The sequence below is a fragment of the Erpetoichthys calabaricus genome, chromosome 1 (assembly GCF_900747795.2).
Source record: "Erpetoichthys calabaricus chromosome 1, fErpCal1.3, whole genome shotgun sequence".
In the NCBI taxonomy this organism is placed as follows: Eukaryota; Metazoa; Chordata; class Cladistia; order Polypteriformes; family Polypteridae; genus Erpetoichthys; species Erpetoichthys calabaricus.
The window spans coordinates 178957120-178982156 of NC_041394.2; the positions used below are offsets into that span (position 1 = coordinate 178957120).

The 25037-nt window shown below is 40.4% G+C and overlaps 1 protein-coding gene and 1 pseudogene across 4 annotated transcripts in view; one reads left to right on the forward strand and one right to left on the reverse strand.

Moving 5' to 3' along the window:
• Positions 1-25037, reverse strand: part of LOC114657406 (probable polypeptide N-acetylgalactosaminyltransferase 8) — a 526476-nt gene that overhangs the window by 420868 nt on the left and 80571 nt on the right. The gene's annotated exons all lie outside the window — the stretch shown is intronic.
• On the forward strand, positions 155-308 carry LOC114669450 (uncharacterized; annotated as a pseudogene).

A 25037-nucleotide genomic window follows, 5' to 3' on the forward strand; every position in this document is an offset into this window, starting at 1 on the left:
GTCACTAGATGCCATCTCTTGTGAGCCGGGTAGTTACCCAAGCACCTACCTGTCTGCTTCGGAGACGTGGTTCAATGACCCATTGTGCCTCCCCTCTCTGCCTGAGTGCGGACCCGCGGACCAGTGACTTGATAGCCAGAGACATGAGAGAAACTACTCTTGGTGGTGGATCACCTGGCTTGTGCGTCGATGAAGGATGCGGCTAGCTCCGAGATCTAATATGAATTGCAGGACACATTGATCATTGACACTTTGAATGCACCTTGCGGCCTCAGGTCACTCCTGGGGCCATGATTGTCTGACGGTCACCTTTCTGATCAATTGGCACTGCTTGTTGTTAGCGTGCTTGGGGAGTTCACAGGGACCCAGGGCCTTTCGTCCCCCTAAGAGCAGACCCATGGTGCATGGCTGCCGAGTGCTGTCCCGTCCCATGGGGGGTGGCAATGTTCCCCCGATTCACCTGGCAGAGAAGGGGCTGGTTGATGGTCGTAGAAAGGGCATCAGACCGGTACCCCACCACCTTGGCGGGGATGTGTGCCCTCCCAGGCCCCTGGAAGCAAGAACCAGTGCAGTCCTGAAATGGGTGTGCCTGTGCACCTGCGCTCCACTGTTGGTAGTGCAGCTGTCCTCCTGGGACTCAGCTCAGACATGACAACCCACTGAACTTAAGCATATTACTAGACAGATGAGAATAAACTAATTAGGATTCCCTCAGTAACAGCAAGAGAAGAGGGAAGAGCCCAGCGATGAATCCCCACCTGCCCCTACCCAGGCACATGAAATGTGGCATTCAGGAGACTATTTTCCCAGCGTTGAGCAGGGGGCCAATGTCTCTTCTGATCAAAGCTTCACACATGGATGGTATGAGGCCAGTTGCTGCCCTTGTCACGCCGGGATCAGGTCTCCACGGAGTCGGGTTGTTTGGGAATGCAGCCCAAAGTGGGTGGTAAATTCCATCGAAGGCTAAATACCAGCATGAGACTGATAGCCAACAAGTACCATAAGTGAAAGGTGAAAAGAACTTTGAAGAGCGAGTTCAAAGGGGCGGATCCCTCCGCCTCCTCCATCCCCATCCCCCCAGGGACCTCTGCCCAGTCCAGCTTGGCCCTCCCCGAGTGCAGTTCCTCTGTGGTAGTGTACTGTGACTGGCTCTGGGTTGGCAGGGAAGGGCCGGAAAGAAGGTGGCTTGACACGCAGACCAAGGAGTCTAACATGTGCACGAGTCGGAGGGTTCCCCCTTCCCCCAGGTGGGGGGTCCCTTTCGAAACCCTGTGGCACAATGAAAGTGAAAATCTTGAGGAGAGGGTGTAGAATTGGTGCGGACCAGAGGAATCCAACTGTTTAGTTAAAACAAAACATTTTGAGGGCTGAAGAGTGGCATTGACATGATGTAATTTCTGCCCAGGGCTCTGAATGTCAAAGTGAAGAAATTCAATGAAGCACGGATAAACGGTAGGAGTAACTATGACTCTCTTAGCTCTTAACTAGCTAAATGCCTTGTCATCTAATTAGTGACGCACATGAATTGATGAACAAGATTCCCACTGTCCCTACCTACTATCTAGCAAAACCACAGGCAAGGGAATGGGCTTGCCAGAATCAGTGGGGAAAGAAGACCCTGTTGTGCTTGACTTTAGTCTGGCACTATGAAGAGACATGAGAGGCGTAGAATAAGTGGGAGGCTGCCAGTAAAATACCATTATTCTTATCATTTTTTCACTCACCTGGGGACAGTGGTGGGTGGGGAGTTTGACTGGGGCGGTACACTTGTCACACCGTAACACAGGTGTCCTAAGGTGAGCTCAGGGAGGGCAAAAGCTCACTTGATCTTGATTTTCAGTATGAGTACAGACCATGAATGCAGGACATCACAATCCTTCTAGCTTTTTGGATTTCAACCAGGAGGTGTCAGAAAAGTTACCAAAACGTTAACTGGGTTGTGGCGGCCAAGCGTTCATAGTGACGTTGCTTTTTGATCCTTCGATGTCGATTTCCTATCATTGTGAAGCAGAATTTACCAAGCGTTGGATTGTTCACCCACTAATAGGGAATGAGAGCTGGGTTTAGACCACCGTGAGACAGGTTAGTTTTACCCTACAGAAATGGTACAATAGCAATCCTGCTCAGTACAAGAGGAACTGCAGGTTCAGACATTAGGTGTATGTGCTTGGCTGAGGAGCCAATGGTGCGAAGCTACCATCTCGGGGATTATGACTGAACACCTCTAAGTCAGAATCCCTCCTAAACGTGAAGATACTCTTGTGCCACAGAGACTCAATGGGCCTGGGATAGCCAGAGGCTGCCCAACCCACTGCAGGAGGGGCAGACCGGCACGGAGAGATGTTTGAGACAGGGCCAGTTTAAAATAATAAAATATATGCAAAATGTCATCGACTGAGTATTTTGCTTTGCACATTCGTTTCACTCTCTCACCAAATGTCAATGCCATTCTAGACGTTGTTTACTCTATGCTACTCACATACACACAGACAATGAGTCTAACAGTCCTCCAAGCAAAGAGGGTTTATCTATAATGTAATGGCGAGTTTTATCAACATTTGTAGCTTTTTTCACCCTCTGCCCACCCTAAAAGAGTTAAGTAAAAAGTTTTATAGTACCATTTACAGAGCTAAGTATGCCTGTTGACCACAAGATAATCTATTTGAAATGTTTAAACTTATACAGCTACCACTTATGAAACTGAAACTTTGTTACATAAACCAGCAGCCCTATTGGAGTATGTGCAGGCGTGTGTTAGACTGAGGATTGTGACACTGAATGAGAGCCCCAGCTGAAAAGAGACAGGAAAGGGAAGGGGAGTGTGCACTTTGTACAATGTGCAATGAGTGATGCCTCGGCACCACATAACTCTGTGTGAAGCTGCATGAAGGTTTTTACAGAGCTGGAGTGCCAGTTTTGCCATCAACCCCCAAGTTTTCCTTGTAAGTTGGTGGGCCTCTTGCAGGGCTGGATGCAGGTTAACGTCATACCCAGGAGCAAGCAATTGCAGTTAAGGGTCTTGTGCAAGTACCCAAAGAAGTGTTCCTGCGGTTGCGAGATTCGAACAAGCAACCACCAGCAAATCCTTACCACCAGAGCCACCACCCCACTTAAGAAGAGACAGAGATGCATATTAAAGTCAGAAGTGTTTGAGATTGAAAAGGTCTAAAAATATATATCTGTTTCACTCATTTGCTGGTAATTTTACCAGAATGGTTTAACTAAAACCATTTGTAGTTTACACACGTAGTTAAATCTTATACATGCCTACTAAACATAGATGGATGTTAATTTGCCTTTGAGTGATCTGCCTCTTTACATAAAAATGAAAGTGATTTTAACAGTTTTCATTCTGTGTGTTACAGGACATGGAATGAATGATGCCTGTCAGAAAGTTGTCACTTGTTTTGTTTTTCCAGTTGTTACATGTTTTGTTATTTGCACACAGTTGTAGATGTTTGTACAGGACGACACACAGGAGGAAGCACTTTGGTAAAGAAAGAACTCTCTACTTCAGTGGAAACTCATTTTTTAAGGAGCAACTCTGCCTTTTGTGATTTTTGCTCTGTATCTTTTCGGTTTACATTTTCTTAATTACACAGCCTTGAGTCTTTTGTTATGCAGGAAAAGAACATCATTTTATTTTGTTCAAGGAGCATTATTAATTAATATATGCCGATAGTTTGTTTTTGAGCCATTTCTCATATACATCTACAGTTGTATGTTAATAAAAGTGCCTTTGTGACATTTGAGACATGTGGCTTTGACTCAGAGCTGTCTTTTTATTATTACTTAATGAGAAGAAAAAATATCGAGACATATATCGTATATTGCCATTCAGCTAAAAAATATCGAGATATGATTTTTGGTCCATATCACCCAGCCCTACCCTGTATATATAGTCATGCGCCAAGTTATGACTCCATTTGAGACTGGCTGTAGGCTGGTCACAAAGTGTACAGGTCATTGCAATTGAGGCTCTGTGGGTCTTGTGTGGGTCACCAATAGTCATACTTTAACTGCAGGTATAGAGTTGCTCAAACTGATATTCAAGAGTCAGCAGTTGCACGCCGGGTCCGTATTAGGAAGGCATAAGTATTAGCCCAGTGGTGCAGCTCTGATGAAAACAAACCTTAAAATGCACTCTAAGAGTCAGAAAAAATCTTGTGAAATAATAAAAATAATAATGAAAGATCTATTACTATTTACAAGGCATTTCTGTATTTTTGATAGAAGAAAAAAGTGCATACTAACTGCACAGAACAGAAACAGAAAAGATGCGCCAGCAACGTGAAGCGTGGCTTTAAAAAAATGCTGTGTGACATGGCCAATGTCTACCCTGAAGATTGAAACTTTGTTGCCACGATGATTTTTTTTTAAAACTAGTAGTAGTTTTTGTAGATTTTTTTGTTGTAGTACATGAAGGAAAATACATATATGGCTATCCATCACTACTTCTTTTTTTTGTTGTTTATTTTGCCTTATACAATTTCTTGTATTAGGAATTTGTTAGTTTTCACATACCCCTTGGGGTCAGAGCGCAGGGTCAGCCATTGTACAGCACCCCTGGAGCAATTACAGGTTAAGGGTCTTGCGCAAGGGCCCAGCAGAGTAGGATCTCCTTTGGCAGTGACTCGAACCGGCAACCTTCTGGATACCAGCACAGATCCTTAGCCTCAGAGCCACCACTCCGCCCCATTCCTTGCAAAGCTTTATGGCTGGCAGCGTAAACAAAAACTAAAAACCTTTAAAAAGAGAGATTTGAAAAAGGGTTCTTTTTCCACAACCCAGATAAGGAAGCAAATTCCTAGATGATATTGTATCCCCTTGCTTCATTACCAAAGGGTTACAACTTCCAAGAACACACCCCTAACAACACATGAAATGCTCCTGATGACGGGAACATAACATGGTGGCAACAATATGAAATACAAAATGGCAGACAAAGCAGCCAGTAAATTAGACAACTTTTTATGCGATTGGAATTTCCATAAACATAATCAGGAGCCTCAGAAAATCCAAACATGAATGGTTGATTACAGAACCCCATGTGAAAATGATAAATAAAAAAAAATAAAGCAGAAACCAAAACCCTAATAAACACATGCTCCTAGAAACAAACTCATTCCTTCAGGTTGTTAGAACTTTAGCTTTGCTGCAGGAGGCAGGGTTGATGTCACTGGTAAAACACAAATTTTGAGTCTTCAGAAGTGTGGCAGGAAGGTCTTCTCAGAAATTTGCAGTGCCAACTTCGTGTTATCCCCACAATGAATTCTGTATGTAAGGTCCTGCTGATAAACGTGCACTGTACTATGAAGACCATGGAACTTTCTTAAAACTGTATAACACATTTATAAATTATGTGAACTGGAGGGAATGCCTTTGAGCAGACCCTGAACCCAAATGAAGCCAAGGAAGCCACATTATATAAAACAAAGACATTTATTAGACCAAAGTAAAACACTTGAGAAACAATAAACCTACATAACTACCTACTGTATGTGTCTATAACTACACAATAGGTTACCCTAATTCTCCAGAAGTTCGTTAACACACTGTGCCCACCAGAATTATTCTTCCTGCTTGTTCCACCCAACCCACCTCCTCTTCTCCATCATTGCAAATTTGAAAACTGCCTGAGAAGAATCATGTTCACAGCATTTCAAAGAAGCTGCCTTAATGAGAATTTAAATTTCAATGGTTCAGATCAGGAATAATGAATTACTCTGTAGTAATATTGCCCCCGGGCGGCACGGTGGCGCAGTGGGTAGCGCTGCTGCCTCGCAGTTGGGAGATCTGGGGACCTGGGTTCGATTCCTGGGTCCTCCCTGCGTGGAGTTTGCATGTTCTCCCCATGTCTGCGTGGGTTTCCTCCGGGCGCTCCGGTTTCCTCCCACTTTCCAAAGACATGCAGGTTAGGTGGATTGGCGATTCTAAATTGGCCTTAGTGTGTGCTTGGTGTGTGGGTGTGTTTGTGTGTGTCCTGCAGTGGGTTGGCACCCTGCCCGGGATTGTTTCCTGCCTTGTGCCCTGTGTTAGCTGGGATTGGCTCCAGCAGACCCCCGTGACCCTGTGTTCGGATTCAGCGGGTTGGAAAATGGATGGATGGATGGATAATATTGCCCCTGAGAGAGAAAAAAACTGGAACTTTGTAAGATGACACTATACTGAAAAACACTTTTGTCTGATAGAATAAAGAAAAATCAAATTGAAGCCTTGGAATAAGTAGCATTGCTTATCACATATGTAGCAACGCCCTTAAGTTGGAGCATGATACTTCTAGCATTGTACGTGCTTAGATACTTGAAGGAAACAATGAAATGAATAAAGTATGGTTACGTTTTCATGGGTGGGTGGCTTTACTGGTCAAATGATTCCCATTGTAATCAGACAATAACCCTAAACAAAGGTAAAGAAAACAATGAATGTCCCTGAGTGGCGCAAAGTCAGCATTTAACTTTAAATATTAAAAAGATGAGAAAGTCATGAAAACCTGTCAAACTTAACATGCAAATAGAATGAGAGCAAACTGGCAATGAGGAATGAGACTTAACCCTGGAATTTTTAAACAATTTTGAGAAAAAAGTGAGAATTCAGTCAGTGGGAAGGAAGATGTTTTGTTTTTATTCATCTGAACTTATGCTATGTGTTGGACAGCCTGCATGGGTGGGCATTTTGGCTAGGACCAAACATCAATCTTTACCCAGCCAGTATATTGTATTGGAAGGACGGGTAAGGGCAACAGAGGGTGCTTACCCTGTAGTCTGAATGTGGATCCCAATGCCCCAGTGCAGTGACAGGTACATTACGTTGTAAAAATGGTACCATCCTTTGGATGACACATAAAGCTGAGGTCCTGACTCACTTTGGTCATTAAAGATCCCTGGGCATCCTTCCTAAAGAGTAGGATGCCTACCCATGACTTGGTTAACCTGGATCCCTAATCATCCTCTGTCTCTAACTGGCTAACTCACTTTCACCCCTTCACCACCTAGTAGCTAATGTGTGGTGAACCTACAGTACTGGCGCAATAATGGCTGCTGTCACATCAGCCAGGTGGATGCTGCACATTAGTTGTGGTTGAAGTGGTTCTAAATTCATTATGTAAACTGCTTTGAGTAGTGAGAAAAGCGCAAAATAAACTTAATGAATTATTATTATTATTATTAGAGATACTACCAGGGGTTACCTGCCAATGGGTAGACTGAAGGCACCTAACTAAATTTGGGAACAAAACACAAGCTATGATGGTCTCCCCTGGACAAATGGACAATCTTTGCAAATGTGTCAGAGATAAGTTCAGCTGTGTGATGTATACTGTATAATGGACACACATTCAGCTTTATTGATTTGATTCTATTTCACTAAATCTTTATGAGGTGTCTCAAAATTAAGTCAGCTTTGCAAAAGAGATTAGACCCTACAAAACTTTTCATGAAGAAGGCAGGCCTCGTTTGGACTGTCTATGTAATGTTCTGTTTCCGTAGAACAAAGAGCAATCAAACAAAGGGCCTGTCTAAAAATTCCCACTCAGCATAAGTATTGTTCAGATGGAATGGAAGTCAATTCTGAGATTGTGTCCATGGAGCATCTGATATTTCTCAGCCTCCTGCTATCATGCTACTCTCCATGTGAAGACATGGATTGATAAATCCCTTTATGACTTAAAGGGCTAAACAGAGACTGAATCTCATTTCTTCCATAGGACCCTTGGGTTCCCTCAGAATCAAACTCTGCTGCATGCACAACTTATACAGTATTTTTAAAGAGTAGATTTAAGGAGCTTCATCACAGATTATAAATGAGAATCCAGTAACACTTTAGTTTAAGTACTGCAAAAATGCATCTATTATTCATTTACTACTACATAATAAACACTTCTTTGGGTCTTCATAACACTTACAAAACATCAGTGAAGTGTTTATTCATTTCTACAATGCAACCTACTAACAAAATTTCACACGGGAGTGGTCTGATGTGGCTTAACTGAGACACATTTCTCTTGATATTACATATTTAGTATAAGACCTGTGAATCCTTTAAATTAACATGGAATTTTAACGATTATGTAAATATGCCACTCTGCACAGAGATGAATAACCTATCTGATGTTTTATAAGTGTTAAGACCAAAAGAAACTTTTGTTGAGGTCTTGGTACATAAAAGTAAATGAGAAATAGATGCATTTTTGCAGTATCTAAACTAAAGTGTTACTGAGAATCCTTGCTCATCTTCTGCCAGTTCACCTCTCATAACTCATGTATTTCTCCCCCTACTTCTCCACCTTTCTAACCCAAAAGGATTAAAACAAAAGGGTGGCAGTCATCAGATCTCACCTTCCAATGCGCACAGTAGGCAGTGGACATTGGCAAATTTTCAATTAACCTTCTCTTTTTTAAAAATGAAAAAGTACAATTAAATAACTATACAATTCATCCTGAAAATGCAGTGATAACTACAATAAAACATGGCACTAAATTTGCAGTACCTCTCTTGATTCGATTTGTGTTTAGATGTTTTTCTAGGCAGATGTAATTTTCAATAACACAGTCACTGATGAGAGGTGTGGAAAACTTGGTCATTTCTTTTGTCCTGAGACACACCCATGAACACCACTTTTATTTTATTTCCACTAATCCAACTCTTGCTAAAACTCATGGATAACATGCTGCATATTCCAGGCCTGTCCCGTGCATTCTTGAATAACTAAATGGTAGTAGTCATGCTTTGTAATTTCCAGACATCTCTTTGTTCCCCTGTTTTTAAGTTCTTGTCCCTGCAAAAGAATTACAATTCAGAACAAAAATTATTTGAGTGATCTTCATTTCATGGTAAGAGTAGCAAAATGAGCAAATTTAGCCTTTATTTTATCCTTTCTCCTCCTGTGTGACTCCACTTGTCTTAAATCTCAAATTCAAATTTACTGTTGTCTCTGAGTTTTCATTGTCTCAATTTACCCATGCAACTTTTAAGGGTCTTAACTTTTCACAGTGATTGGTATGACCCTCACCACACTGTATGCTACCTTCAAGTGGTAGCTGTAAACCTAAAACGGCTGTGAGGGACTAGCCATCAGGATGGCACTTGACATGGTTCTCTGCTGTAGAAAACCTTTGGAGGGGGCAGAGAGAGAAGAAGGGAAAGCTACACACTCAAAAAAAGGGTGTCTACATATTGGTGTGGGGATACGGTGACTTTTAGAGGGTTGTGCAAATGCAGCAGGACCTAGAAGGACACCAGCATGAGTATGATAGAGGTGGCATGGATGGACCAAATAATGTGATCCATCAGTATGCAGAGCTAACTGAAAAGAGAGTGAGGAAACTTCTTCTGGCTGATTGGTGGGACTCTGAAGAAGATATATCTTGGGACTGTGCTGCATCACTTATAGAGCAGTTAACCTGATGACAGCCTTAGAGAGCTTTTACTTTAAAATCAGTGGAAGTTTCAAGGGTGGGAGAACAATTTTGTTCCCTCTTATGACCATTGTGATGGTCTGACTGGAAAGGACCATAGAGGTTTGTTGAGCACAGAAGCAGGATGAAAGAGGAAAGAAGTGGAAGTTGAGAGAAATAGTGAGACAGAGTGATGCATAAAATCAGAAGGACTGATTCTGTGTGGTATATATGAAGGGCAAATAGGCGGTCAGCCCTACCTGACAGTCAATGTTTCCACTACAATTCAGGCAGGCCCCTCAGAGGCTGTAGGATTTTGTTTTGTTTCTTCTGATGAACACTTATCACTGGTGTTCATTCTTTACCATAATTATGTTCATTAAGAGCACCATTTTTGTTTACTTTTTTGACTTATGGGTGGTGTTTGTGTTACTACTATTACCACTACTACTACTGCAGCTACTACTACTATTACTACTACTAATAATAATAATAAAAATAGCAATTAATTTAATTTATACAGCACCTTTTCCATGCTCATGGTGCTTACTGAGAGATGCCATGAGGGCCCCTTCCTATTACACAACAAATAATCAGTCTGTCCTGTACTTTGTGGATCAGTTTTTTGCTTACTTGTCTCATGTGCATTATTAAGAATCAATCAATCAATTAAAGAATTAATTAATCTTAATTATTGTTGTGATGTGAAATTTTGCATACAACTTGATAAATATTTTGTATGTCTTTATTTGTAACTTAGGCAAAGCAATGTAATATTAGTGTTACATTATTGATAATAACAGCAATGGTTTGATGGTTTAAGAAGCCCTCCCCACCACCAGGACTGAGTCTCTTTGAATTTTACGACAGGATTTAGGAGAAGTGCCTGAAAGCAGTTTGGCAAGTGTTTCTCTGCTAAAGTCTCTCAACCCCCATAGGAAAGCCAGGCTGCCTAACTTCCAAGCTTTACCTTAACATATGGTTTTGGGGGCAGGTGTGAAGATGTTCTATTCCCCCATTGGTCTGAAGTATGGCTGTTTGGAACTGGCTTGTATAAGAAGCCTTTAAGTACCATGACATCCTATTGGCTCTAGGAGTTGGACAGAACATCTATAAATTTGCTCACTCCCTCACTCTCTCTCTCTCTCTTACCAAACTGATGCATGAACTGAAAAGGACAATACAATGAAGAGCACAGCTCAGCAGCCATATTGAGACAGGCATGCAGCCTGTTCTGAAGAAAGCTGATCACAAACTGATGCCTTAACTAGAGACATTTTAAGTAACTAACAAATATATGTGCCGCCTGAACTACACATCACCATTTATCAGGTTGTATGGTTGCCAATATTCAAATGTACTTTGCATATTGTTATTATTTATGAATATTATCAATAATACATTGTTCAAATTGTAACCTAACTCCTGCTTGTCTTTTACTACACCTAATTGCCTGAGGTTATAGATGTAGGAGGGAAGGTGGAGATAAGTTATATACTATAATAACTTATAAACAGTGGTAAGTCTGGGAGATTTGAGGCATTTTGACAAAGGCTACTTATTAATAATACAAAAGGGGAAAGTAGAGCATTATATTACTCTACCTGGACAAAACAATTATTATTAAAAAAATTATTTTTTTAACTCTTCTATATCTTACTGAGCAGTTCTCTTAAATCTCCTAATGCTTCTACATTTTGATGAACTTGCTCTCTATGTAGTATTCCTTTTGCTCCTCAAGCTTCTCCTTACTTGTGAAGGTTTTTTTCACAATTTCTCTGCCCTTAGACAGCTCATATTTATGACAAATTGTTCTGTGCCTGGAAGGTGCAGTGGATAGTGCTGTTGCTTCACATCTACATTTACTTCATCTGCTCAGAATTTGTCTTTCTGAAATAAAACTTTACAGTTTCAATTTTTATCTGTATACTCTGGAAAAAAGAACAAAACGTGAGGAAGTATATTATGATCACTACAGCCTACAGTTCAATAACCTCTGTATTTATAAAAATTAAAAAAACACTACATCTAGACAGGTGGTTCCTCTTTATGCTATTTTGATAATCTTGGCTGTAATCATTCACTGAATTCATCTATGAACTTCTTTTCCTTTGCTTCAGTATCTGTAGATTTATACTTCAGTAATTCAGTTCTCCATTACAATAATATTCCCTTCTAACCATAACCCAGAAGCCCTTTTACACAGGGCCATGCTTTTGTTGTGAATTATGAATTGTCCTTTTCTAATAGATTATATCATTATAATTTGATAAAGTCCATGTGTTATCTTGCAAAAATTTAGCTGAATACTGTAATGAGAATTTCCGGTGTATGTTAACATTATTTTTATTAAATTCGCGCGCACGTTTATACAGTCCACACCTACTGGTAACTGGCCCATGGGGTTGGTCAGTCCGCACACCCCTAAGGCTGCCTCTGATGAGTTCTGGTCATTTAGTACTAATTTCCTGGATTCTGGAGTATTTTTCAATTTGGTTTTTGAAATGTATTTTTGTTTATTGTTTTGTTTCTCTTCTATTACCACAGTGATGATGACATTTTGTTGATTTTTGCTTTGTGTCTACAGACTCTTTCATATTTCTGTGAGTCATTGCCCATTTGACATATCTGACATTAGTGTTGTAAAGTAAAATGTTTTAGAAATGTTTTGCCATTTAATGTATTTTCTCATTGTTTTCTTGTTTAGGTATTTTTAAATGTATGGAATTTATTTCTTTAATTAGCCTTGTGATTAGAAGTTATTTTCACAGACCAGAGTACAGAGAAAAGAAAAAAAATAGGGACACTGTGGATAAAAAAGCTTGAAATGTCAACTTTAATCTCGAAATTTCCACTTTAATCACATAGTTTATTTTGTCATTAAAGTAGAACATCATAAACTTCATCTTAAAATAATTTAATTTACTAGTTTCTCAAATCCCATTGTAACTAAAGTAGCATGTTAAATGCATTGTTTTGTATTTGATCTTCTATGTGCTCTATGTGTGTGAATCACTATGTGCTTCTTAAACGGGCTTTCTCTTCCTCCGACAGGACACAGAATCCATTACATTCGTGATATTACAGGTCTCTAAATAATTAAAATACTGAGTCGTATACTTGATATAATTTTCATGATGATAGGAATTAAATCATATTATTAAACATGGGAACATGGTGGCGTAGTGATAGTGACGAGCTGGTGCCCCGTCCAGAGATTGTTCCTGCCTCCCGCAAGATTCTTGCTGCTCTGTGCGCGACCTTCGATGAAATAATTTATTGCAGCATTACTGTCTCTTTCAAATGTACTAACCCCCAATTCCTGTCCTTCCTTTTCTTTCTCCAAATACCCAATCACCACACAATCAGCTCTGTAATAGATGTAAAGTCATCTATAAGCTGAGAATGCTGATTCTTCAAAACTTTTAAGGAACATTGAAATATCTTCATAGTACATGTTTAATTATTCTATCCATCTATCCATCCAGGTCGTGCTAGTCCCAGAAAGCATACAGCACTAGGCAGGTACAATCCTTGAACGGGGCGCCAGCGCGTCACTACCACTGTCCACCGTGTCCTCACATGTTTAAGTATTAACAATATAAATTATTTAAATAATGTAAAAATTTTATCTGTATAATGTAGTAATCATATTTTGCTGCATTTCATCTTAAAAATGATATCATCATCATATGTAAATATGCGCTTTATAAAATGGTTCAGGTTGTGCAATATTATAACTGTATCGCAAGTTTACAGTGAGGTAATTGTACTTATAAGTACAAACCGTTCTGCCAGGAGCACTTGATGGACTGATTGAGTGCGTTTATAATTCTTGGGATGAAACTGTTTCTGATCTGTGAGTGTCCCTACAGGAAAGGCTCTGAAGCATTTGTTGTATAAGAGCAATTGAATAGACAGCATGGCTGAGGCAGCGTGTACTTGATGCTGTATACCGATAATTCTCTTTCCGATCAGCTGCTGTAGAGCTGTGATTCCACACTCAGATACAGTGGGATAAATACTTGAGAGTAACAACGCTAAAGCAACTATGGTATTTGGAATAGTTTGGCCATTCCGTGGACTATTATTTTGTTACAGGTTAATTACAATTAGATGCCTTAAAGTTATAAACAATATGCGGTTAATTTTACAGGTCCATTACAATTAGATGTCTTAAACTAATAAACAATATGCGGTTAATTTCAGTGTATTTAATAAAGCTGCATCAGGGATGTGGATCTAAAAAAGAAAGGGAAACCACACTAGAACAAAAGCACTGCTTTGACGCTGGGTGCCGCCAGTTTGCAAAACCGAGCAGAGAACTTGCGTACGCCAGGGATTAAGCTGGTGTGAAAATGTGTGTGTCTTTACGCCAAGTTTAGGTTTTATACATCATGATGTGAGTGTTGAAACAGGCGTACACAACATTTTTGTGCATATGCACTGTTTATACATGAGGTCCCGGTCTCTTATTCATTGTCCCTGTGGCCTGCAATTTTAACAACTCTGGCAATACATCTGGTAGTTGATTTGTGTTTTAGACTAAAAGGTTTAGAATATCTTGTTTTTCTTCTTGAATTAATAGTTTGCATGCTGGAATTAATAGTTTAGTACACAGTTTCATAAACTATGAGTTGTTAGCCACATGGGTTGCTGGTTGCCAGCTTTTGGGTCGGGCAGGCTCACTGTTGTATTCAATGGGAAAGGGTTACATACAGTATGAGACGTGATTCCAATGGGTCACTGCAGGGAATTAAATTTAATTGACACTCCTGGGATGACTTCATCAGAGAATCTCCCCGCCATTCTAACGGTCCTCGTGGATTATGTCTCAAATACACTAAGAAGGGCAAAATTGGGTTGCAAGAAAAAAAGTTTAAGAAACACTGGCTTAGTATATTATGACTTTTGGTAAAAACCTTTGCTAGTTTAATCAGCCACAATTGTGTCTCTTTTATCATCTGGTTCTGATTTTAATATTTTTCAGGTAGAAAATACAAGTTCACAATCCAGCTCTCCTGGTCATAATTTCTGTTGTTGCCTCAACACGAAAATTCACCTGATCGACCATTCGTGGCTTGTCCTACAGATGATATGTTTGTGTCCAAACTTCTGCCACTCAAGTATATACAGTAATAAAGCTATAGCAACAACATACTCTAACTTATGAAGATACTTTTGCTAGTCATACATGGATATAAAATAAAATAAAAAGCATTAGAAGGGTAGAGTACCTGTTTGAAGTCCCAGAGCATGTTAAAGCCCTTTTCCTTTGATGTTTTGCAGTCATGTAAAGCTGGGGTGTTGCTTTTCCCATTATCTACTAAACAGCGGTTACTGTTGTATTTATGTGATTTTATTTTTCCAATATAAAGCTCGCCATTCCTACGATAGTATGTATTCTGTGGGGGAAAAAAAAATGCTGGTTAAAATACATTTTCAGAAACTGAAAGGGTGTCAAATTATTTAATATATGAATGAGTCCTTTTTATACCTTAACTAATCCTTAAATTCTATAATGACATTTTCAGTATGTGAACAATTTAAGTCTTAGTCAAGGCTATATTTAAGAATTTTGTAATTGACTATATACATTTAGCTTATAGCAGTTGGATGGTGTGTAAGCAGAGCCAGTTGTTTTCATTACACCTTTAATCACTGGGTAAGAAAGCAACATCCATGAAATTTAAATCAACATCTTCTTTGTAGGTGAATTTCAGTACACACTTGGACTGGAATTACGTCAAGGGCATCTTCCAAGAGTATGCAGCTGCAGCAACAAAAGTTAAGCCCTGTTGCTTTGCGGTCATCAGCTGTGTATATTGCAGCCACTAAATATTTTGTAAGTCTGTTGGCATCTGATAGATAGATAGATAGATAGATACTTTATTAATCCCAAGGGGAAATTCACATTCTCCAGCAGCAGCATACTGATACAATAAACAATATTAAAGATTGATAATAATGCAGGTAAAAAAACAGACAATAATTTGTATAATGTTAAATGTTAACGTTTACCCCCACCCCCCTCCCCGCGGGTGGAATTGAAGAGTCGCATAGTTTGGGAGAGGAACGATCTCCTCAATCTGTCAGTGGAGCAGGACAGTGACAGCAGTCTGTCGCTGAAGCTGCTCTTCTGTCTGGAGATGATACTATTTAGTGGATGCAGTGGATTCTCCATAATTGATAGGAGCCTGCTGAGCACCCGTCGCTCTGCCACAGATGTTAAACTGTACAGCTCCATGCCAACGATAGAGCCTGCCTTCCTCACCAGTTTGTCCAGGTGTGAGGCGTCTTTCTTCTTAATGCTGCCTCCCCAGCACACCACCGCGTAGAAGAGGGCACTCGCCACAACCGTCTGATAGAACATCTGCAGCACCTTATTGCAGATGTTGAAGGACGCCAGTCTTCTAAGGAAGTATAACCGGCTCTGTCCTTTCTTGCACAGAGCATCAGTATTGGCAGTCCAGTCTAATTTATCATCCAGCTGCGCTCCCAGATATTTATAGGTCTGCACCATCTGCACACAGTCACCTCTGATGGTCCATCATGGGGTCCATGAGGGGTCTGGGCCTCCTAAAATCCACCACCAGCTCCTTGGTTTTGCTGGTGTTCAGGTGTAGGTGGTTTGAGTCGCACCATTTAACAAATTCATTGATTAGGTCCCTATACTCCTCCTCCTGCCCACTCCTGATGCAGCCCACGATAGCAGTGTCATCAGTGAACTTTTGCACATGGCAGGACTCCGAGTTGTATTGGAAGTCCGATGTATATAGGCTGAACAGGACCGGAGAAAGTACAGTCCCCTGTGGTGCTCCTGTGTTGCTGACTACAATGTCAGACGTGCAGTTCCCAAGATGCACATACTGAGGTCTGTCTTTAAGATAATCCACGATCCAAGCCACCAGGTATGAATAAACTCCCATCTCTGTCAGCTTGTTCCTAAGGAGCAGAGGTTGGATTGTGTTGAAGGCGCTAGAGAAGTCTAGAAACATAATTCTTACAGCACCACTGCCTCTGTCCAAGTGGGAGAGGGATTGATGTAGCATATAGATGATGGCATCCTCCGCTCTCACCTTCTCCTGATATGCAAACTGCAGAGGGTCGAGGGCGTGTTGAACCTGTGGCCTCAGGTGGTGAAGCAGCAGCCTCTCCATGGTCTTCATGACATGTGATGTCAGAGCAACAGGCCGGAAGTCATTTAGCTCACTAGGACGTGATACCTTTGGGACTGGGGTGATGCAAGATGTTTTCCAAAGCCTCGGGACTCTCCCCTGTTCCAGGCTCAGGTTGAAGATGCGCTGTAGAGGACCCCCCAGCTCCGATGCACAGACCTTCAGCAGTCGTGGCGATACTCCATCTGGACCCACTGCTTTGCTGGCACAAAGTCTCCTCAGCTCTCTGCTCACCTGCGCTGTTGTAATTATGTGTGGGGATGTCTCTCCTATGCTGGTATCAGCAGAAGGATGTGTGGAGGGTGCAGTACTCCGAGGTGAGAGTGAGAGTGGGTTAGGGTGGTCAAACCTGTTAATGAAGTTGTTCATTTGGTTTGCTCTCTTCACGTCTCTCTAGATGGTGGCACCCCGCTTTGAGCTGCAGCCAGTGATGATCTTCATCCCATCCCACACTTCCTTCATGCTGTTATTCTGCAGCTTCTGCTCCAGCTCCTGTACTGCTCCTTCGCTGCCCTGAGCTGGACTCGGAGTTCCTTCTGCACGCGCTTGAGCTCATGCTGATCACTGCTTTTAAAAGCCCTTTTCTTTTGGTTCAAAAGGCCCTTGATGTCACTTGTAATACATGGCTTGTTGTTAGCATAGCAGCGTACAGTTCTTAGTGGAACTACAATGTCCAAACAGAAGTTGATGTAGTCAGTAGTGCAGTCAACAACCTCGTCAATGTTCTCATTATGTGATCCCTGCAGGATATCCCAGTCTGTAGTTCCAAAGTATTCTGTTAGAGCCTTCTCTGCCTCCGGGGACCACTTCCTGAATGAGCGCGTAGTTGTAGGTAGGACCCTCACTCTTGGTTTGTAGTGAGGCTGAAGCAGAACCAGGTTATGATCTGCTTTCCCAAGCGCAGGCAGCGGGGTGGCACTGTATACGTCTTTAACGTTTGCATACAGTAGATCAATAGTCTTATTTCACCGGGTGTTACAGTCCACATACTGGGAGAAGGCAGGTAATGTTTTGTCCAGCGTCACATGGTTAAAGTCTCCAGCGATTAGCACAAGCGCCTCAGGGTTCTGCATTTGTAACTTAGCAACAGCAGAATGGATGATGTCACTCGCTGTCTCCACGTCCGCCCGAGGAGGGATGTAAACGATAACAGCAATAACGTGTCCAAACTCTCTGGGCAAGTAATAGGGACGCAAACTTACGGCCAACAGTTCGATGTCCCTGCAGCAAGTGGAGACTTTGACGTTAACATGTCCAGAGTTACACCACCGTGTATTAACATAGAGAGCGAGTCCTCCTCCTTTGTGCTTCCCGCAGGTACTTGCATCTCTGTCCGCTCTAACTGTGCTAAACCCAGGTAGCTCCACGTTAGCATCTGGGATGGTGGTAGTTAGCTATGTTTCGCAAAAGCACAACAAACTGCATTCTCTGTAGGTTCTGACATTTTTCACCAGCGCAGCCAGTTCATCAATCTTATTTGAGATTGAGTTCACATTTCCCAGAATCACAGAAGGCACCGAGGGCTTAAAACGCCACTTTCTCGCAAGCCGCTTCATTTTTTTGCTTAGTGCCGGCTCTGCTGCCACGATACCTCCTTCTTACCTTGTCGGGTAAATAGGGTACCACTCCGGCACTGGCATTTGTTCTCAGCGCTCTAAGTTGAGTACTTGAATAGATGAGTCTCGGCGTGTAAAAATCCATGCCCACATTGTAAAAGTAAGTGTGTCCAGGGAACGAAAATAAAGTGATAGGAGTGATCAATAAAAAAAGAGAAAAATAAAAGTAGAAAAATAAATAAGTAGAAAAATAAAGTCGTACACAGAGCTGCTGAAAAGGCTGCCACTCTCGGCGGTGCCTGAGTCAAGTGTGTTTGTGAATCTGTGCAGCATTTCAAGTTTTGTTCAGCTTTCTAAAAGCATTTACACTTAAAAGGACTAAAAGATGAGTGGTTTTAGGGCTGTGGAGAGCTTGTAGCCACTTCCTAAATCTCTTAATAAAAATAGATAAAAATAAATGACCTAAAATGTCTATGGTCAATATAGCTAACATATTGTTGGAAGGCACTTGACATAAAGTTAATCCAGATATAAGCCAACAAACAGCCCACACATCCTATGAAACCACACTCATATTGAGAAACCAAACACTTATCACACAGAAAAATTTCATTCAAGTTTGTGAATAAATCTCCAGATCAGATAAATATTGAATCCTGCAATAGTTGGTTGACATATATGCTAAAGTGTAATTCCTTTATATTTTCAGGTCACAAGTCTAAAAGGAAAAGATACCGATCACCAGCTGTTTTTCAAGGCACTCACTTCATGATGTATGGGGCCCTGTGAATATCTCCCTTATCACATTTTGTAATCGTCTTATTTTTTATCTGGCTTTTGTCACGCTCTGCATTTTCATGATAATGTCAATGTTTTCGTTTCTTTGTTGTATTATCCTAGTTGTTGCCATAATACTCACATGATAGAATCTGACCTCTCTCTGTCACTCCTCCTCCGTCTCCCTTTTGTCATTTGGAGATTTAAACCATTCTGGCAGTTCCCTATAGTGACCTTTCTTGTCCAGATTATGGGGTCCTCTTATTGTGTACATGCAGATTCCACATTGAGCAAATGACCCCTTTTCTGTAACTCTTAACAAGCTTGAGGATCCAACACTATTAACTGAGTATATGCATCTTTGGAATGTAGGAGAAAAAAATGAAGTGTGAGAGAATTTCATACATTTACTTTCTAGATTCATTCACTTTTATTACGGTTCGAGTGAAGATTGCTTAGACGATTTGCCAATAATGCTTAGTCATCTGTTAGCAAACTTGAAGATGAGTTAATGAACATCCCCCAGATCACACAAACACTTTTTATAGATCTCAGTTAAACAGAGCAAGAACTCTGCATGATAATTATGTTTGATTTGGCTGGTTACTTGTGCTATTCGGTTACCTGCAGTACTTTATGACACATCCTAATAAACAGTAAGTCACTTTATAACTGCTAAATGGATTATTTCGACTAAGGCAAACTGTGATAAGAAAATAAACAGAAATTGGTCTTATCTTGTTTGCAATTTATTTTTTGTTTTACATACAGTATTCTGAAAAATTAACTCTACGCTAGCAAGCAAATATTATTTTATTTACATTTAATTAGAAACGGGACAGTGAGTGCAGTGAAGAACAGGAAGATGATATTATAGATAAGACAATTTGATTCACAGAGTACTTTTAATTTTTGTAATAATTTGTTTATATTAGTCAATGAAATTTTTCTGTTTTATTGTGATATTAGTTGGTGTGTTAAGGTATATAATGTATAAATAGTTTGAAATTTACTTTCAGTTCATTAAAGTTGTGTGAAACCACTGAACTCAGTGAACAGAGCAATGCAAGAAATAAGCTCAAAAGGCTTTTACATCAATACCTTCCTTATGTTCTTATGAACAGTTCAAAACAAACTGCAATGAATATTGAGCTTAAGTGAGTGTATTCATTTTTGATTTATTGTATACTTTTGTTTTTCTTTTGCCATAATCATTTTTGTTAATGGTAATGCATACAACTTACTAAATTTCCCATTCAGGAATAAATAAGTTTATATTTGCCTTGACCTTTAGTAGTCTTACCTGTGGGGTATAGTAATGACATCTATGCAGTATGGGTACACTTCCCGGAACTTCTCCTTGGTCAACACAAAGTCCTTCTTCCAAAGTATTCTTGAGCTGTAGTGTACAAAGTAAGATAAAGATAAAGTCATGTTTTTGAGACAAAAGATAGCTACAATGTATGTTTTTAAATAGTATATAGTGATTATTTATTTATTCAGAAGGGCTCAAATCTGTATTGTCATTTTTATATTGATTCAATAAAGGTGCAAAAGGACATCCTCAATCAGATAATCCCACATCTGGCACATATCAGGTCTTACTTATTTGAAAATGCTAGAATCAGATAACGACAGTCCTAAAATAATGATGAACAGCTTTATCTTGAATGCTGGATTGTGCTCAAGGTATGTAATGGCCAAGTGGTAAAGCTGAGTTTACACAGTAAACAAAGATTTGATTATTTTTTGATTTTCAATACTTTGAGAAAAGTTCTACTCATGAAGGAATTGTCTAAAATAAACACGATGGAAAGAGAAGGTTGAATTAAATTATTTAATATACCTGTATATATCCGTTCCCTGATACTTAGTCAGTCAGTTCACAGAATGCAATTACTTTTTAATTATTGTTTTCATTTTGTCATAAGTGCTTACTCATGATTTTAATGTGATATAATTTATACAAGAAGAAGAGAATCTTTCGGTTTTGTTCAGGGTGTCAACAGGACATGCAGAATCTGCTCAACAGCAAGAAGACAATGTGAACATGTGCCAATTTTAAAATATACAAGAATTTCCTGAAAATGAGTTCACTGTGGACAGCCATTGAACTTCATATGCTAAGAGAACACCATCAGCTTTTCAGAATCTATATTCAATGGACTTTTCAAGTGTGATATTTAAGAAGCAAAATTAATCATATTTGGTCTGCACATGGCAAGCACTTAAGATTCATCAACTGGGCATATTTTAATTACTCTGTCTAAATCAGGAAAGTGGTAGCTGGGGATGAGTTACTTGAACTGATACAATAGCAGCACAAAAAATGTTTTCTACCTTTTTCTCTTAATACAGTCAATTCTCATTACCTGTGAGGGTTATGTTCCTGAAAAACTTCATGTAATGAAACATTGATTCTATGGGAAAAATGGATTTAGGACACTGGCTCAAGGGGAGATGGGTCAGGCAGACATGTTAGCCTTCCACTCTTGCATCATGAGACTCAGTAAGGATCCTTCCGCAGATTCATCTATGGAACTCTTGTTGCAACTTTTACTTCTTTTATGGTCAAGTTCAATCATCTTATAGACAGTCTACCAGAGGCTGTAGGAGACAGCATCAGGGCCGATCCAAGGGCCTCATTAAACCACCCAACCGGTAATAACGAAAGGCAGTGTTTACAAAATGCAGGGACTTAGTCAGTGCCAGCTTATGACCTGCACTTACTGGGAATTTCTTGTTCATGGGAAACAATTGCAAACCCCAGTCCCCATCAAGAATGGGGTTCAACTGCTTACCCACACCATTGCATTTCCAGGTACGTGCTGGTCTGTTCAGTGTACTGCCTGTGAAGTCCCAGACATCTAACTTATTGGTCAATCTCATGTTACGTGATATGTTTCTCTGAAATAATGGCAAAGCTTAAAATTATATACATTTTAAGAGTTTACTACATCTCCTGGTGGCTCTATGACCATGATAATTGATTCTTAAAATTCTTGTGGTGAGGTTAACTACTTAACACACTACATTTGTACGAGCATCTCATTGAGCGATTTATTCGTCAACATGTCTGAACAGCACTTTAGAAGTGTCTCGCTTCAGGAATTTCCTTGGCTTAGGTATGATAAAGTTAAACAAGCAATATATTGTGACTTTGGTGTAAAGCCCATCAGATTGTTCAAAGAAAAACAGCTTTTCAATGGGATAAATCATTTCACAAAAAGAGATTGTGAAGACTGGCTCGGACACAGACAGGCAGACACGCTCATGTCACCCAACACGCGTTTATTTACAATATATACATTGTCCTTACTGTGCTCACAAGCCCCAAAGTCCTGGCCACAACACAATGCCTTCTTCAGGCCGCCTCCTTGTCCTCCTCCTGACGTCATCCTACTTCCTCCCGACTCTTGTTTATGACTGGAGGGAGGCGGCCCCTTTTATACACACCCGGATGTGCTCCAGGTGCTCCCCGGCAATCTTCCACAGACACTCCCCAGTGTGGCGGAAGTGTCGGCTGTGTACCCGGAAGCACTCTGGGTGTCCCCTCTTCTCTTCCCCCCAGCACTTCCTGGTGTGGCGGAAGCGCTGGGGTCCAGGGTCCCCAAGGCATCATGGCCCCCAATACAACCAGGGCGGATGCCCCCTCGCGTTCTGGAGGAGGAATGAGATCTCCTCCTGTCCTCCTGGGCGCCGGGCATGAACCCCATCCGGGTGCCACAAGATGGTGAAAAAAACACAGAGAGATAGAAGCATAAAAATGCCATTGATAGTGTAATTGAGAAGTGTGTCATGAATTGCCGTCTAGAAATGAGGAGAGCACAAAGGAGGTAAATAGAAATAGACAGTGAGATTTCAGCTCAGACTTCAATGGCAGTACAGAGTTTCTGGGGAGAAAGTGAAATTGAAGAGGGGGCAGTAATTACTATATGGTGTTCCACAAGGATCTATCCTGGATCCACTGCTCTTTTCGATCCACATGCTTCCATTAGGTCAGATTATCTCAAGGCATAATGTAAGCTATCACAGCTATGCTGATGACACACAACTGTATTTATTAATAGCGCCTGATGATCCTGACTTTCTTGGTTCACTGACCCAATGTCTTCACAAACTAAATAAGGAGAAATCAGAAATCTTAGTAATTGCCAATAATTGATATAATGAGGGTATAAGAAATAAACTTGATCCACAATCTTAAAAGTTAAGACAGAGGTAAAGAATTTAGGGGTAATTATTGACTCTGACCTAAATTTTAAATCACATATTAATCAGATTACTAGGACAGCATTTTTTCACTTAAGAAATACAAGAAAAATTAGACCCCTTATAACTTTGCAGGATGCTTTTGTTTTTAGTTGACTAGATTTCTATGACGCACTCCTCTCAGGACTACCCAAAAAAGACATCAATCAATTGCAACTAGTGCAGAATGCAGCAGCCAGAAACTTAAATAGAAAAAGAAAATCCGAGCACATCTCTCCAGTTTTGATTTCACTACATTTGTTACCTGTGTCATTTAGAATTGACTTTAAAATACTGCTTATGGTTTACAATGCTTTAAGTAATCTCGCTCCATCCTATATCTCAGAATGTCTTTTCACCTTACACTCCAAATCGTAACCTTAGATTTTCGAATGAGTGTCTGCTCATAATTCCAAATGCTAAACTTAAAAAAAAGTGGTGAGGCAGTCTTCTGCTGTTATGCACCTAAAATCTGAAATAGCTTACCAACAGAAATTCACTTGGCTAATATGGTGGAGCACTTTAAAAAACTGCTAAAAGCCAATTACTTTAACATGGCTTTCTCATAGCTTCATTTTAATGCAATCCTGATATTCTGTATATGCATTTAATTATCAGTTTTTTTCATGGCTCCAAAATCCGTACTAACCCTTACTTTCTCTACTGTTCTTTTTACGTTTTTTCTGTGGTGGCGATCTGCAGCACCACCACCCGATCAAAGCACCGTGAAGTCCATACATTGATGGACTGAAGGCCAGAGGTCCACATGACCATCATCATCTAATTCTTCCATGTGAAGCCTGAAAACCATGAGGACTGATTGAGATCATATATGTTAGGTAGAATGCCTAGAGGGGGCTGGGTGGTCTCATGGCCGTGGAACCCCTGCAGCCCTCTGGAGTTTTTTTTTTTTGTTGTTGTTTTTTCTGTCCTCCCTGGCCATCAGACCTTAACTTATTCTTTGTTAATTAGTATTGCCTAATTTTTATATTTGTTCTTTTTTTTCTTCATCTTGTAAAGCACTTTGAGCTACATCATTTGTATGAAAACGCGCTATAGAAATAAATGTTGTTGTTGTTGTTGTAATGAATCTCTGAAGAAAATGGGGGATTTAAATATCCAGCTCAAAAGAGGCAAGGGAAAACAAAAGACTGAACACAGAAAAAAATCAGTATGCCGATTTTTTTATGCTGATACCAGCATAGGAGAGAGTTTCCCCCCACCCATAATTACAGCAGCCCAGGTAAGCAGAGAGCTGATGCTACAGATGTTCTATCAGATGGTTGTGGCGAGCGCCCTCTTCTACGCGGTGGTGTGCTGGGGAGGCAGCATAAAGTAGAGGGACACCTTACGCCTGGACAAACTGGTGAGGAAGGCCGGCTCTATTGTAGGCACAGAGCTGGACAGTTTGACATCCATAGCAGAGCAGGCTCCTGTTTGTGTTAAAAAAAATGCTTTAGTTCCCTCACATTTTTATGCAATCGTTTTGTTCACCCCACTGAATTAAAGCTGAAAGTCTGCACTTCAACTGCATCTGAGTTGTTTCATTTAAAATTCATTGTGGTAATGTACAGAACCAAAATTAGAAAAAAGTTGTCTCTGTCCAAATATTTATGGACCTAACTGTATGTGCCTCTCAACTTTCAAAGAGGAGTCATGCAGGGCTGCTTATTGTTGGGAAAGCTGTTTTCCTGGTATAACTAAGAAAAGTGCTGACCGGTCCCTCTATTCCCCATTGCAATATTAACCCTGTGAAAGTCACCATCTATGCAGATGTCATTGCTGTAGTTATCACAAGTCAGGGTGATCTGGACAGACTAATTGATTGTCAGAGAAATTTTGAAAAAATAATAACCTGCAAAAATAATTTGAATAAAATT